The 6,000-nt window shown below is 37.1% G+C and overlaps 1 protein-coding gene across 1 annotated transcript in view; it reads right to left on the bottom strand.

The window, feature by feature from the left end:
- Positions 1–4,854, bottom strand: part of LOC124722873 (DCN1-like protein 4) — a 146,558-nt gene extending 141,704 nt beyond the window's left edge. Inside the window, exon 1 of the mRNA XM_047248009.1 lies at positions 4,793–4,854. The gene's annotated coding sequence lies outside the window, so the exon portion shown is untranslated. The remainder of the gene's footprint in view (positions 1–4,792) is intronic.
- Positions 4,855–6,000: the final 1,146 nt, after the last annotated feature.

Consider the following 6,000-nt stretch of genomic DNA (forward strand, 5'->3'; position numbering starts at 1 on the left):
CCATTTAAGCAGAATCAAGCGCAAGTGAATACTCCCCAAAACATACTCGATACACTCCACAGACTTATCAGAGATGGACTGTGGGAGGAGTTAAAGTTTATGGTCCTATTGAGATCAAGGGCATTAGAGCCTGAGCACAATGTGGAGGTATATTTTTCATAACCTTGCTTAAGGAAATATCTTATCCTTTACCACATGTAATTCACTACATTTAACTAAGGATGATCATATGAACACAATTCTGCCTCTCTTGCATACAAGTCCCATGTCTTCACGATTCTGTCAACATATATAACAGTAAAATTAATGGGGAAACAATTGTTTTCACATCATCATCATCGAGAAAAACCAAACAGCAATGGCACTTTTCATTGTTAGAACTTCAAATTTATTTTTGCAAAAGATAAATAAGGCATGAACATATATGAACTTATTTTTTGTTTGTTTAAATTGTATTTAGTTTATATTTGAACTGTGGAATGTACAGTTATAGCCCATAGCCTGGAGTAAAAGCAGGTACTCTGTGGGGCACAACTGGGCAATGTTACTTTTTCCACCATAGACATGGGACACACTGATACTAATGCAAGTCATTTACATTCCACGCTGTACAATCCGCATGGGGCTACATCTTACAGTTTAAACACTTTACCTGACAATCTGGTTTTCTTGCTGATAGGTACGTTTCTTTGCATAAACAATAAGGCATTCATTCCTACCTTCAGAAGAGCATGTTTGCTTCATGAGTATTTTGACATTACTTTGATGGTCTAGATCAGGTGTCCTTCCGCAATTTTCTTTCAACAGGTTGTGAAGATGCTTTGTTGCATCGAGTTAAGTTTTGTACAGAGACACTGATCACAGCACATTTTTCTCTTCGCTTGGTAGATGACAGTTTCTAGTAATGAGAAACTTCCTCCACACTGTCAGGTGATACAGTGAATGCAGACTGTCTCTGCACATTAGCTGACAGACCAGGTTGTGGAGAAGAAGCAGTAACTCAACTCATTTGTGTTCTAGGAATCTGGCATTATTCTTTCTGTCTTAGCTGATCGTACAAATTCATCTTCACAAGACTTGAAAATACCAGTCTTTTTGAACTCCAATATGCCATATTGCGTTGCTGTTGCTCTAGCATATGGAAGTCCAAAAAACTGAGTTATTTGGTAAGAGGGTGGTGTAGTGGAAAGCAAACAATCATGACATTTTGTTTTCTAGCCAGCTTCATGACCTCTAACCGTTTTAAATAAGTTGGATGGCCATGGCAAGCAGCATAAAAATCAGTTCTGTTCTTTCAAGATATGGTGTGAGATATGAAGTGATATAAAATCAATGAATGAAGATTTCAGCCTCTAGGATGACACACTGCTACTGTTCTTGACAGTGCTCTGTTTAAAAGTTCCCTTTTCACCCTAAATACTAGAAGTGAAGGAATGTAATGGCCTGCTGCAGAAAAACAAATTCCTACTGTTATCAACTGCCCTCACTCAACTGATGTCAAGATTGCTTGGGAATTTGTACCTCTCTAAGCATTTGGATAAAATTTCAAAAACTTGTACACGGCTGTTTGAATCACTACATGTGAACACACAATTAACATGCTGTTAAAAAGTATAAAGTTCTTATGCCACACACAAGTTATATGTAACGAAGTCATAAAGGTAAAGTTGAGTAGTTCTAGTTTTACCTTAAATGTATTCTCTGTGTGAAATACCATCTGCATAAGAAGCAAGGTGAACAATTGTTTAATATAGCCTATATTCATATAAAGCCCGTTACAGATATTACTCATTGTACTTACTAGTTTCAACTTGTGTTACGACAATAAAATCCTTACTAAAGACAACAAATCACAAAATAAGATACAATAGCAAAAAATCCAACCATCACCAAAAATGCATTTGTTACTACCAAGTCTCATGGTGGTACTGAAGTTGCTGGCTCCTTTCAAGATCTGATGGCCAAGAAACAATATCCCCAAACTGCAAAGGGAAATATGAGTGTTCCCAGTTACAACCCTACACCCAAATATACCTAAATTCCCCTACACGCACAAACAGAACACTGACAATTTCTTTTTGCCCTATATTACTTTTGGTAATTTAGGCTGTGGTAACACACTGATCTGTTGTGAAGGTATAGGTTAAGTTTGAAACTGGAATGTACCCCACAAGCACAGGTTTAAACAAAAACAGTCAAAGTCTAAATGAGTCATATACCACCATGATGTACCCTATCACGACACCCCTAGTCTTAAAGTCAACAATGTAAAGATAAATTGGTGCAAAAGAAATGCCTTAATTGTCATATTCAAGATGGGCACTTGGCCATCACGTGCTGTTACAAAACTGGGAATGAGGCCAAGAAAGAGAAAGCAGTTAACATCAATAATATTTCACTATCACACTGCCATCAAGCCATCTATTAGGTTATGAAGTTGAAGTTTAATAATATAGTAAAATTAGATGATAAACAGTCTGAATACCATTACGCATCATCCTTATAATGATGCCACAACAAATTTATTTATAAAGGCCCCCCCTACAGAAATCTCCACACTATTTTACGGACTTCAGCTATAAGCAACCATGTTGCTCTTCACATTTTTTTGATGTCATCTACCTACCTCCATGAGTTTATCTTAGGAATTTCTGATTTCTTAAAATCCAATGAACATTCTAGGTGCATAATATACACACAAAAGAAATGTCAATTTTCTGTCTGCACATATATGATGTACATGCCAAATTAGTACATCATATGACAAAGCTGACAAGTATTGATAGAGTCAGTTGACCCAGTACATCTAGCAACCTTTCACGTAGTTACATATTGTTTTGCATCTCCCTTTTATTTTAATTACTGTAATACTTACACCTTCCAATGTAATAGGTGTAACTTTACATACTTCAAGACAGTTTAATGACAATGTGGAGGGTCCTATCTTCTTGCAAAGATTCCGATCCTCCTCTTTCAGGGTGAAACAAATCCAACCTTAGTTGCAATGTGTCTAAATGCATGTAGGCAATGATTGTTCTTGAGACAATACAACAGGGTAGTTATTTAGAGAAGGGAACACACATTTAAATTGTCTTATTCAGTTGTAATGACAGCAGGAGTTCCTCTACTCCAAATCTCAGCATGCTGTATGTATAAACGTTTCCATTTGTCAATGCATGAACTGCAATGATATAGCTGGCCGAGCTGTCATTGTACGAAGTGACTGCTATGATTTGCTAATGACACTAATAAGCTCTCCAACAACAATGCACACATTAATCGCTAGCAGTGCAAATAATCAAATTCCAATGTTGAAAACTACTACTAGGACTGCTGAGTTTCAGTGTTTCAGAAACTTATTGCTTAACTCCATCCAATCTCATATTTCCCACTATCCCAAGTTTGTATGTGTGCTGCCAAGAATTTGGCTATGACCATGAATCTGACACTAGCCACTAGACTGAACTGTACAATTTTACTGCATTCTGTCAATTGAGGATGACAAACTTTCAACTAGTATATATTTATTAACCTGACACACATTGTTGACACGTCAAAAGCTGCAGACAGATTAGAGGTGCTTCAATTTTTTTCACAAGCAAGCATGCCAAAGAGGCTGACAAACACCAATTTCAACAACAGCATTGTCATACATTCTATTTTTGCAAAGGTTTGCTGTTATTTACTATGTACTGAAATTTAGTGACAACATTTGTGAGTTAATTTTCTCATGCAAACAAATGACACTTCCCCCTTGGATACTCCACAAGTTACAGGATTCTGGCTCAGCAGCCTGATCTACTAGCGTTGATATATTTTGTGGGTGCAATTTCATTTTAACAACTGACATATGAAACAGTACATCATTCCCACAAAGAAATCACACTTTCTAAATACATTTTGCTGTATTATATGATTCAGCCTGTTTACACTTTGTCCTCCACGATATATATCAAGAAACGGTGCACAAGTCTTTCACTACACATTATAAATATGAAAAACCAACATCTTGAACTGTGAGCTGATATGACAACATAGAAGAACTGCCCCGTAGGATTAAAGTTTTTGTACCCTGCAAGTTCCTAAACGTAAATAATTTCCATGAATGATACAAATAATACCTGGAACAGTTTATTGACAACACTGTAGTTCAATCTTTCTGACAACTTGGAATCCGTGTGTCAAGGGACTGCTTCACAGCCATTTAAATATTAGTTACGATACTGTTTTTCCAACCCAACGGTCCAACCAAATATATGCTCAATAAAATCAATTTCTTCCACTTGACAAACTAATTTCACCGTCCCGATCTGACATTCACATCGACTGTTTGCAAAATCGCATGGCAACAAATTAATAAAAAACAATGGCTTAACTGAGCAAAAACTCATTGGTGGTGCATTTTCATCACCGATTCTTAAATAACGCTAGGAACAGCAGACGAACAACACGTAACCTCTCACTTACAATAGTAATGTTTACATGCTTACGAAGATTTTAAACACGGAGGGCTTTTTAATATCTGTATGCTCAAAATATTATTGCCAATCACGATGAAATCGTCGAACACAACTCTCTAAAGCAGATGATAGCGAGTTGAAGTCAAGAAAATAGTGCAATTATAGGTTAGAAACTTTCCGACCACGAATATGTGAGATCTGACACTCCAGTTACAAAGACAATACATTAAACACCCACTTGGGATAAATATCTTCTTGAAATTTGCCCTCTGTTTTACTGCTTAAACTACATTAAATACAAATAAATCACGTTAACAATTATTCATACGTACTTAACCACACCTCCACTCCGGCTTCCTCTCACAAAACTAAACTGTGACACAAGGAAAGATCATGTTACAATACACACAACCCAGTGATTCCAGAGACTATCTGTATCTGGAAACGCTTTGACGTTGTCGGCAATACTTCAACTTTTGTAGTCAAGAGAATTTTGCCACTGTTTTGAGCTTAACAATTACGACTCCACAATCAATTAAAACTGAGCCAGTGGCAGAAAAACTCTGTTACGAAATTACTCACTGTTATTTACTTCTTCTAATATAATCGAAAGACTTACCGTAAAGAGGGGTTACTTTTTTCCTCGTTTGGGCACTGTAGTCATGTAATGCAAAGTAGTTTTGTAAAATGACTTCTGAAAATGAGGTCAGTCTATTCCAAAACATACAAGACATCAAATATATATTTTTGAAATTCTGTAATGTTTAAAAAATTGGAGGAAAGTAGCCCCTGGAGTGGGTTATTTTACTGTACTTAATGTAAACATTATTTTAAGGAAGGATAATAGCACAGTCTAACATAACAGTCGCGACACTTCGCCTCGATTTTGTTGCCTACAGCGCCAGCAGCGCCCCAAGCGGCTGGTAGGTTGAACTGTGAGTTCGGCGCGATCGTGAAAGCGAATAGTGATTGATTATTTTGATTTATACAATGGTTTATACCATCGGGAGCGTTTGTAGCGCAATAAATTGCAGCAACAACAGGAAGAAGACACCACAGCTGTCTCTTTTTAGGTTTCCTAAGGATCCTGAGACGTATATACCATCATGTTACTAAACTGTAACGTCAGGATTCACTTGCAAACTATATGTGTATAAATGATGAATGTATCGTTTTAGGAGCAGAAAATGGCTTGTTAATAGCAGACGAGAAGCCCTTATGAAGAAAGACCCAGTTTACCCGCATAATAATATTAGGTTTTGTCCGCTACATTTCGAAGAAAACCAGTTCATGAACACAGACAATAACAAACTCGTGTGGAATGCAGTACCCACACTGTTTGACATCCTAAATAAGCCACCTCAACTGACGATGAAGAGGAAACTGCCACAAAGATTCGACAGTCAATCTAAAGCTGTAAAACAGTCGTATGACACAGAAGCAGCCAGTTCAGCTCTCCATGTATCAGTGCCAGATTCGTGCGAATCGTCACCACAGACGTGCTTTGACGATAAAGTGGTTAGATTAAGTGCAGCTGTTC

This window comes from Schistocerca piceifrons, chromosome X (genome assembly GCF_021461385.2).
Source record: "Schistocerca piceifrons isolate TAMUIC-IGC-003096 chromosome X, iqSchPice1.1, whole genome shotgun sequence".
In the NCBI taxonomy this organism is placed as follows: Eukaryota; Metazoa; Arthropoda; class Insecta; order Orthoptera; family Acrididae; genus Schistocerca; species Schistocerca piceifrons.